We start from the raw sequence: 11,782 nt of genomic DNA, 5'->3' as shown, positions 1-11,782 counted from the left end.
TTGGGGGACAATGTAAATAATTTATTACCTTATATGTGGGTCATACTAGAAGTCTCTAGAAGAGAGCGTAATTTCTAACAGCTTTTGCATGAGATCAAGGAAGGACAAAAAGTAGATTATGGAGTTCATGATTGGAATAATATAATTCACTTTTTTTGCAAAAAGCGGTTGTTGCAAGATGCTGAAAAGGCTTTTAAGAAGATGAGGAGTTTGGGACATGCTCCAAATGCACAGACTTTTCATTCTCTGGTCACAGGTTATGCTGCCATTGGTGGAAAGTACGTGGAGGTTACGGAACTATGGGGCGAAATGAAGTCTCTTGCTTTTTCTAGTGGAATGAAGTTTGATCCGGAACTGTTAGATGCTGTGTTTTATACATTTGTTAGAGGTGGTTTCTTTGTTCGAGCGAATGAAGTTGTGGAGATGATGGAGAAATGTAATATGTTTATTGACAAGTACAAGTAACGTACCCTCTTCATAAAGTACCACAAAACACTCTACAAGGGAAAGGCTCCGAAATTCCAGTCAGAAACCCAAATGAAAAATAGAGAGGTAGCATTGAACTTTAAGAGGTGGGCTGGGTTATGCTGAAGAGTCAATTGTCTATAGCCTCAAGGATATGACCCTGCAATATTGGAACTTATTGCTCCGATAATTCCTAATGGGATGTCAATGAACTGAATGGAGCTCCATATGCCTAGTTTTGACGTAATGACCTTTCTTTATGTTGAGTTAATTAACATGGCGGTTTCATGGATTTGATGTAGGAGCAGAGTGGAATCTGGATTTTAATACTGTTGGAAACTCTTTCTCTGTAGTGCTTTCAACTTTCTCATTTCTGTTGCTTCCTGTTTTTCTTTTTCCAATGAAGTGATCTGCACTTGCCATTTCATGAATTTTATGTGTGTTTGTTCAGTTCCCATAGCCACTTACAATCTTAGCTATCATCTATCCATAAGTTTAGTATCTTTATCTAACATTAAAAGCATTAGTCAACCTGATCAAAAAGTTAATAGCATTAGTTTACAAGAATAATCCACGCCTCCAGATTTCCCATATGAATGTATGCTGGAGAAACTAGAGGCCTCTATTCCATAGGCCTGTTATTTATATGTCATATTGAAGCTTAAAGGATATGTTGATTATATGGTTTATACGTACACATTTAGTTGTCTGTCTTTTAGTTTCAGGCTGTGCTTCCAGGCTCGTCTGATTTTTAAGATGAAGTCTCATTTCATTTGTGTTTTGTTTTATCGGTTGTTGTGAAAAGCTTGATTTAGAGCAATGTTGCTTCCCTATTTTAACTGATAACAATTATTGATATCAAAACAATGATTAGTATTTTACATTTCAGTAGTTAAAGGATTTTGACTCGAACTTTAGTTACGTTTGACTTGGTGAGGCTACATATTTTGCCTAAATCCGTCAGTTGCTAAGTGTCACGGGGGCGTTTTTGATCAGTCAAAACTCACACCCGCGCGGCAGTCAAGTTGTACACTTGACTCAACCTTCCCCAAACACTTAGCCAATTTTCAATAAGTTTGGCTTAAACAAAATTTTGGCAGCAATTCAATAAGAACACACGCATATACGGGAAAATCCCAACCTTTACATTAATATGGAAAATATACAAAGGACCCTCACTTTGCTATGAACACAGTCCGCTCACAGCCCACTTTTGACGAAGAACACAAGTCGTTCTTGGCCAACACTAAGATCTGCCCAAGCCAAACTTTAGCCCCTTTTTGAAACAACTGAAACCCTCACGTTTCACTCTTGTTTCCCACTTAGAATTTCACACGAAATTCCCCACACACTCTGCCTAAGTCACAAAGGCCCTATTTATAGAATATAGGCAGCCCTTAGACTTGACAGCACATGACACTTGTCGTCTACAACTTTTGCTACTTGTCGGGCTAAGACGAATCTGTTCCTAACATGTAGTTGACATCCCCAACTACTTACACTACTAGAAATCCGGAAAAAAATGACCAAAAATTAGCGACCAAATTTGGTCTGTCAAGAAAAGCGACCAAAGTTGGTCACATGGATCGCATCGATCCATGGATCGCATCGATCCATGTCACAGCATCACATGGATCGCATCGATCCATGTCACAGCCACATGGATCACAGCCATCAGTGTCACAGCCAGTCGGGTCACAGCCACTCGGGTCACAATAGTCAGTATCACAACCACTTGCGATCCGTGCAGCTATGTCGCAGTCACAGGGATCACATCTATCGTCATCAGCGACTCCACCTATTGGAGGCCTTCGCTTGCGGGATAGTAGCTCTGACCCCCTACTCCTTCCACACATGCCTCTGATACACATGTTTCGGACGATGATGCTGATGGTGCTACTGCTTCTGACGAGGAGGTGCATTATGATCAGTATGGCAAGATCATCATAGTCACTGAGGGTGATGAGTAAGAGTTATTTGTTATTTTTATGTTTATTTTTTTGTACAGGTTTTATTAAGATATTAATTTGTTTTATTTATTAAATTGTAGGTTCCTCCCGAGTAATATTACTATGAGGATAATCACCAAAGCAACCAGAAAGCTTTATGATGCCCCTTATGCATCTTGGAGTGAATTCCCATTCTCACTGAAGGAGGCAATTTTCAATGAATTTAAGGTATAAATGTTCTTTTAAGCAGTATAATTATTTATATTTATGATATTTCCATATAATATTTAACTTTTGAAATACAGAGCAAGTGTGTATGGGAACACCAGTATAGCGCGGACGTGGCTGCAAATTTTAATCTCAAAGCTCGCAAGCGGTTGTCGCATTCTTTCTCCATAGCTAGACAGCTGAACCAGAAGCCTGGCTGGTTGCTTTAAGAGTTTTGGGATGATTTGCAAAGGCAATGGCTTACTGCAGAGTTCTTACAGAAGAGCAAAAAGGGAAAGAAAGCTCGCGCATCTAAGAAGGGAGGATCATTGCACACTAGAGGTGCGGTCACCTAGGGGACAATAAAAAGAAGAATGGTACGTAATTACTTAATTTATTTTAATTTTCAAAGTATATCTATTCTATTTATTAATTAAAATTTATGAGTTTTCAGGAAAAGAAGTTGGGCCGTCCAATAAACCAAGATGAGCAATTCAGGGAGACTCATATTGTGAAGAAGAAGAAAGAGACGGATCAAGAAAGGTGGATCGAGGGACGTGCCTCGACTGTACATGTAAGTTTTCACTTTTCATTAAGTATTTTCATTTACTTTTATGTAAATTTTGAAATACTAATTCAATTTACTTTTTCTTATAGGATCGCTTTAGAGTTGAAGCTGAGGAATTCATACGCAGTCAGCCACCTAATGAGTCGGGCACGCCATTCCAACTTTTGGCCGAGGATGTTAAAAGACTATGGACACGGGCTGCAGGCGGTCCAAAATGGGGGAAGGTATACGACCTTCCTACTAAGACATTCCATCGCTATAGGTGTGGAATGCAAGGAATAGGGAATTTCTCGCAAGCCGAGCAACTTGATGGGGAGAGCCTCTCCGCTATGCGGGAGACTGTGACAAAGCTCACATCCGAGCTAGAAGCGTCCAAGGAAAGAGAAAAGCTTAGAGATGATCAGTATATTGGCGTGGTCGCTCAGTGCCAGAGCATGCAAGAGTAGATCAAAAATCTCCTAGCTGGATCTTTTTCGATTCCCCGGTCTCGGCCATCATCGCCAGAGGCTGCCCGTCCCCGTGCTCGTTCGTCCCGTCCTCCAAGTGGTCGTTCCTCCCGTCCTCCCCGTGATCATTCTTCCCGTCATCGACAAGTAGACCCTTCTCAATACCGTGATGATGATGAAACTTCATCAGACGGTGATAATAATGATGTACCAAACAATGAATGAATTTTAGACAATTTGAACTAGAAAAATACAATTTGTTTTCCATTGGGTTGTAATAAGAGTTAACTTAGTTTGGTAGTCTATTGAAATTTACACTTTCTTGGTTTTAATGTAGCTTTTAATGTTGTTTTTGTGTTGTTGTTGTTGTTGTTGTTGGGTTGTTGTTTGGTATTGTTATTGGAATTGTTGTTTGAATTGTTGTTGTTGTTGCTTGTTAGGGTTTTGGTATGACTGGCAGGTGGTGTAGCTGCCAAAACAGGCAGTTTCTGCCAAAATAATACACAGAAAAGCGACCAAAGTTGGTCTCTATTTGGTCGCTTTTCATGTTAAAAAAATAATTTTCTGGAGAATAGCGACCAACGTTGGTCACTATTTACTCAGATTTCTACAAAAAGCGACCAAACTTGGTCGCTATTTCATTAAAAAAATAAAATTTCTGGTGATATAGCGACCAAAGTTGGTCGCTAATATTTAAAAAATAAATTAAATTCATGTATTTAGGGACCAAAGTTGGTCGCTAGTTTAATAAAATAAATAAATAATTGAATAAAAAAGCGACCAACATTGGTCTCTAGTTTCCAGATTTTAAAATATAATATTTGGATTAGAGACCAAAGTTGGTCGCTTTTTAATGATTAATAATAAATAAATAAAAAACTTATTTTATATTTAGAGACCAACTTTGGTCGCCAAATTTATATTATTAAATTAATAAAGCGACCAAAGTTGGTCTCTATAGTCAATATCCGGAAAAATTGGTCCATTTAGTTTAGAGACCAAAGTTGGTCGCTAATTAGCGACCAACTTTGGTCCCTAAATAAAAGGGACCATCAATATAGCTACCAGGCCCTTTTGGTCGCTTTTTAGCCCAATAGCGACCAACTCTGGTCGCTTTTTGCGGTCGTTTTTCCCAGATTTCTAGTAGTGTTAGGACACAATATACACGAAATGGGGTCATGATACAAGCATCATCAGATCATGGGACAAAGGGGGTTATGACAAGGTAACCGCCAACTACTTTCCATGTGCATTGGATGTGCCATCTTCACTTGGCCAGCTGATTCACGCCCAAGGATGGCATTGCGCCCAGCCTTGGCTCATCTTGACATTGCTCCGCGCCAATGCTTTACCCGCAATCCGCTGCCTATGATTTTGCCGCACATGCCCGATGCCGCTGCCGCCCGCACACTGTCTTGGCCCAATTTCTGCCTTGCCCATGTCAACCTTCATTTCCCTCGTGCCATTGCTTGTATTTTCCTTCACATAGCTTTGCCTTAGCTATTGAAAGCCTTTTCCATCATCCCACATTTCCGTCTTGTCTTAGCTTAGCCCGCACTTAGCTGCCACAACCCAAAGTGCCGTGCCACTGACTTTGGCGCGCATGCCGTGCCATGCCGCCCTAACATTGCCCATGCAGCTTTGTCAAGCCTTTGCCAAGCGCGCCTTGCCTGTCCCAAGGCCTTGACCAATACTTGCCTACAATAGCCCTCAATGACAATGTCTTGTCCGTCACCCGCATGATCGTTTTGCCCGCACATAGGCCAAATGACAAGGCCATCACGCCCAAATCCTTGCCACAGCCGTGCCACGCCCGATGACAAAAAGTCAGGCCCTAACAAACCACCCGCACCCTTTGAAATCGACGTCCTCATCGAGCCAACTCAATGAAGCAGCCCCAAGGGGTTGTTGACATACACCGCCCCGGGTTCTCCATTCCCATCTGCCACAATGGCATTTGCCTCCGCCACTTGTTCCTGTTTCTCTGCAGCCAGCATAACATTCACCCTAGCCTGCATTGGACAGTCCTTCTTCAAGTGCAGTCCACCCCAAGTGAAGCAGCCTTTGAACTTGCCGCTCCTTTCTTTGCCTTTGTGATTTTCTTGTCTCACATTCTTGGCAAAGCCCTCATCTTTGGCAGCTTGGCCCTTCCCTCTTTTCTTCCATTCCCTAGCTTTCCCGTCAGCCTTTGAATGCGAAGTTCCAGCAGGGTCATCACCTATGTTCAGGTCAGCCAACGCATCTGCCGCAGCAATGGCAGTAGAGAGGCATTGAACATTCTGCCTTCTCAACTCCAATTGCGCCCAACCCTTCAATCCACTCATGAAGTAATGCAGCTTGTCTTCTTCTGCCATATTACTTACATTGAGCATCAAGGACGAAAATTCCTTGACATACTCCCTCACCGTGCCACTTTGTTTCAAGCGAAGCAGTCCATCTCGTGCCAACCACGACGAATTAGTTAGAAGGAATTGGGATTTTAATTCCTTCTTCAACATCTCCCAAGTTCCAATCTTGGGCAGTCCAGCACTTTCCGTTTCTGCCATTCGTGTGCGCCACCACACCTTTGCATCACCAGTCAAATACATTGGTGTGATTGTCACCTTGTCGTCATCCGTCACACGTGTAGCATGGAAATACTACTCCATATCCCACAAGAAATTTTCCAGTTCTTTGGCACTTCTTGCACCCCCGTATGCCTTTGGCTCCGGAATCCTCAATTTTGTGTGTTCATCACTTCTAGGGACAACAGTTTGCAATTCCCTTCGAAGTTGAACCACATCCTCGCGCAGTTCTTCCTTCTCTTGGCGTACCAAGGCCATTCTGCCAGTGTTGTCTCATGTCTCGCTGCATAATCTGCCTCTAACCGTGCCATTCTCGCAAGAACAAAAGAATCGCCATTTACTTCGAGAGCCTGCCCAACGAGTGCTTCCAACTGTTCTATCTTTTGACGCAGTTCCGCATTTGTGCCACCAGCCATGTTCTCAAATAGCCCCACGAATTCTGCCACCGATCGTCTTGCCACTGCCATGAACTAGCCTGGCTCTGATACCAGTTGTCACGGGGGACATTTTTGTTCAGTCAAAACTCACACCAGCGCGGCAGTCAAGTTGTACACTTGACTCAGCCTTCTCCAAACACTTAGCCAATTTTCAGCAAGTTTGGCTTAAACGAAATTTTGGCAGCAATTCAATAAGAACACACACATATACGGGAAAATCTCAACCTTTGCATTAATATGGAAAATATACAAAGGACCCTCACTTTGCTATGAACACAGTCCGCTCACAGTCCACTTTTGACGAAGAACACAAGTCTTTCTTGGCCACCACTAAGATCTGCCCAAGCCAAACCTTAGCCCCTTTTTGAAACAACTAAAACCCTCACGTTTCACTCTTGTTTCCCACTTAGAATTTCACACGAAATTCCCCACACACTCTGCCTAAGTCACAAAGGCCCTATTTATAGAATATAGGCAGCCCTTAGACTTGACAGCACATGACACTTGTCGTCTACAACTTTTGCCACTTGTCGGGCTAAGACGAATCTGTTCCTAACATGTAGTTGACATCCCCAACTACTTAGGACACAATATACACGAAATGGGGTCATGATACAAGCATAATCAGATCATGGGACAAAAGGGGTTATGACAAGGTAACCGCCAACTACTTTCCATGTACATTGCATGTGCCATCTTCACTTGGCCAGCTGATTCACGCCCAAGGATGGCATTGCGCCCAGCCTTGGCTCATCTTGACATTGCTCCGCGCCAATGCTTTACCCGCAATCCGCTGCCTATGATTTTGCCGCACATGCCCAATGCCGCTGCCGCCCGCACACTGTCTTGGCCCAATTTCTGCCTTGCCCATGTCAACCTTCATTTCCCTCGTGCCATTGCTTGTATTTTCCTTCACATAGCTTTGCCTTAGCTATTGAAAGCCTTTTCCATCATCCCACATTTCCGTCTTGTCTTAGCTTAGCCCGCACTTAGCTGCCACAACCCAAAGTGCCGTGCCACTGACTTTGGCGCGCATGCCGTGCCATGCCGCCCTAACATTGCCCATGCAGCTTTGTCAAGCCTTTGCCAAGCGCGCCTTGCCTGTCCCAAGGCCTTGACCAATACTTGCCTACAACAGCCCTCAATGACAATGTCTTGTCCGTCACCCGCATGATCGTTTTGCCCGCACATAGGCCAAATGACAAGGCCATCACGCCCAAATCCTTGCCACAGCCGTGCCACGCCCGATGACAAAGAGTCAGGCCCTAACACTAAGCTTCCTTGCTGTAAACGACTGTCGGTTTTATGATAATTCAGGTATTATATTCTTGAGATTAGCTATTTCTTCCTCTTCTCCCTTTTTTCATTTTTCGTCTCTTTGATGAAATGATTCCTCCTGCATGGGAGAGTGTATATCAAAAGCTAAAATAGCATTAGGAATATTTGATTCTCAGCGTGAAATTTGATAATAATTTTGCTATAGAAGATTGAGAGGAACTATCTGGATATCAACAGATGAAAAATCGTATCTCAGATTTAGAGTATGGGAGGTGTAAAATCAATTAGTTCATTTCTATAGATTTTGCAGAAACAATGTCTTGCAGAAATGCAGGGTAAAGCTGCATATAATGAACCCTAGTGGTCTGCTCCATCCCCGAACCCCGCGCATAGCGGGAGTTTAGTGCACCTACCTGTCCCTTTTTTTTATTACTATAGATTTTGACATTTTTTTGCCCTTGAAAATGGCATAAGAGAAACATTTTCTCCATTGTTAATTCATTCCTTTTTTGGTTGAATAGTTTTCTTGTGGTTTTTTCTCTAATATTAGTCTACATCAAACTAATCAAATCAGGTCACGATCTGACAAAACATGTGTAGTTCATATTTTTCAACAAACTCAACTCCTCAGAAATCCAACACAGCTTCTACTTTGAGCTACAACATACTGATTCTGGTGAGTTTTGATTGAAATCTGAGATTTATATTTTTAACAGATAAGCTTTCTACGTTATCTGGTTATTATTGATTGAAAGACTGAAAGGCTTATAGTTTTAAGTTTACAACTCGTTACAAATCCAACACAGCTTCTAATTTAAGCTAGTACAGTATTCTGATTTTGGTGACTTTTGATTGAATATAGATATTTCGAGAATGTATGTAAGACTGAAGGATCTGAAAACTTTGAGGCTTATTCTTTTAAGAAGTAAACTTTCTACAGGATATGGTGATTTTTTATTGGAACACTGAAAGGCTTATACTTTTAATATGTAAACTTCTTGTTGATACTTGATGGTGGGCTATAACCTCGTGTTTTAGTCGTTTATTTCACTCTAATTCATTACACTTTAATTGTGTTTGAGCTTTAATTGTTAGTGTTTTGCACTTATTGTGTGTTTTATGCCTTGTAGGAGCGATTCTCAGGTATGTAGATGTTGTGGAACTAATTCGAGCTATTTGGAGCTTTGAAGTCTGAGGAAAAGCCCAAGGGATTAAGTCGGGATCATGTTCGGGAGTCGAGGATTAATTCTGGATGTCAAAATTCAAGGAAGAATCAACTGCTGAAGAAATGCACTAGTGCGGGGCACGTACTGTATGACGCATTAGTGTAATTTTATGTGAGAAATTTCCAAAGTTCACAAAATGGGCATCCAACTTATAGTTTCCCACCAAATGGTATTTGGGAAACATGGACATGAAGCAACAGAAAATGGGCATCCAATGCATAAATGTGATGCTAACTCCATGAAAGTCCATAACAAATCCTGTTGGAACAATATTGTTATACTCTCATATTTGCTGTTCTCCTGATTCAGTGAATGGAGGCATACAAATACGAATTTTCAATTCGAGACATTCTCTTAGGGTGCACCTCTGATATTAGGCTATATAGATGGTATTTACACCTTAATATTACCATGCTTTATCGTTGTTTTATAGGCAAATTAATAACAAAATGCTCTAAATAGTGTTCTTTTGCTTTGCAGGAATTAATCTAAGTGAGGAAGCACTACGGAGAATTTTGGAGTCAATAATGTGAAGAAAACGCCCAATCAAGAAGTACCCGAGCACAAAGAAGCAAAAATGGACTAAGTGAATTCCACCGCGACCGCGGTGGAACCATGGCAGATCAAGACTCGAGGCAGAATGTTCAGTGTTCACCGCGGTCGAGCCGCGATCGCGGTGAACTGTTCACGCGCCAGAAATTTGGGGACCAAAGTGTAACTCGGGAAAAACTTTTCCCAAACCCTTATAAACTTTAGAAGCTCGCCCAAGATATTTTTAAGCTTGTTTTTAGACTACTTTGAAGGCAAGAACAAGTATGAGAAGATCAACCAAACATTAGAGTTTTTCTATCTCCTTTTATTTTTCTTGCAATTACCCATTATGAATAATTTAGTAGTTTTATCTTGTTTTGTCATGAGTAGCTAATTTCCTAGTCTAGAGTTTTGATAGAACCTATTGAAGGATGAACTTCTTGTTATGTTAATATAGTTTGCCCAGTTTAATCTCTATTTGTTCAGCTATGTTCTTGTTGTAGTTAATTGACAGGATCCTCAATTAGCTGTGCCTATTTAGTGTGCATAACTCGGGAGAGAGTGCATATTTAGGTAATTGTTGAACAACACCACTCCCAAAGTATATGAGGGATCAATAACCGAGGGTTTAAAGGTGGGATTAGGGATAACGAAGCCTTGGGTGCAATCTAAGTGAGTTGTAATAAATAAAGCTAGCTAGCGTAACTCGGGAGAGTGCGTCTAGTAAATTGTCGTGATTACTCGGGAGAGATTTACGGTAATAAGAGTGCTCATGATTGACAGAGACTATTTGGTGAATCTATGTGAAACATAACTGGAAGGAATTCCATCAATAAGGGAAATCATAACCTTAGAACCTTCTCTTAATTGTTTACACTTAATCATAGTTAGTTTTCAGTTGCTTATTTACTTTCATTCGTAGTTAGGTAAAATACCCTCAATTGTTATTTACAACGTTTGGGAAGGTGATTCCGTGGAATTTAGTAAGTCTAACGAGAGTAATTGATAGGTTAATTCCTTGTGTGTTCGATTCCGGACTTGTAACTGGATTATATTTGCAACGACCGCTTAGTCCTTTTTATAAGGCATAGTTGGGCGTGATCAACCTCTAATGGTAACGGAGTAATTTTTGTATGCAATAGGTTGTTACGTATTGAAAGGACAACATCGCCAATAAGAAAGTGATCAATATCGAACCAAATCAACATCGATCGTCAATTAGAAGGAAGCAAGTCGCTAATCCATGAAAAGAGGAAGCCCAGATGACTTCAACTTTACCATTGTGTGTTATATCTTCGAAACAAATCGAAACTCTGTCACTGGTCCAGGTGCTTTGATGTAGAAATCTGTCCCTCTCATGTTTTGTTTTTATTTCCGCTACTAATACGACACTGCTGAAATTTATTGAACACCCAACGATTTGGAATAGTTTCTCTATGCAGTTGAAGCAGTTTTTACTCTTACGATTATGAGAAGCAAAATCCTGTTTCTCATCATCGTTTTTGAATTAAACAGAGTAGAATTACTAAGAAATCAAAAGAAACTCCCACTGCTTAGTTTCCTAAGTCATCTCTATCATCTTTTCCTAAGTCAAAACAATTCTGGCTATAATAAACTAAAAAAATGTCAAAACCTTTTTCCATCTAAAATTAGGATTATTATGTTTATAAAAAGAGTTCCAATACCACTTACTAAAATAATCATTACTTAAAATATTGTTATTTGACCAAGAGAGAAGTTCTAATACTCTGCTTAATTTTTCATGATGAAGTGTCACAAACGTTGTGGGAAAACTCGTAAGGGGCTGGAAAATAATGATGGAACTATTACTGGACATCTAGGGTTTTCTCCTAAAGATATTCCTAGGAAATCTAGGACAAAAACAACCGTAAAAAATATTATGAAAAAGGACCAAAAGTTTAATCGATCAACTACTCGAATTTGCAACATGAAGAATGCTACTGCAAAGAGAAAAGAGAAATCGAATGGTGTGCAAAAAGACAAACATTTGTTACTGTAAACCAATTTCAGAATAAGTGATTCCAAGACCTATTCCTGATCTTGATGCATTGATGTGGGATGAAGATATGTTTATCAGTTTTTTGAGACAA

Source organism: Nicotiana tabacum, chromosome 16 (assembly GCF_000715075.1).
Source record: "Nicotiana tabacum cultivar K326 chromosome 16, ASM71507v2, whole genome shotgun sequence".
NCBI classification, from domain to species: domain Eukaryota; kingdom Viridiplantae; phylum Streptophyta; class Magnoliopsida; order Solanales; family Solanaceae; genus Nicotiana; species Nicotiana tabacum.
The sequence above is the reverse complement of the archived record's forward strand: the minus strand, read 5'-3'. Positions refer to the sequence as shown.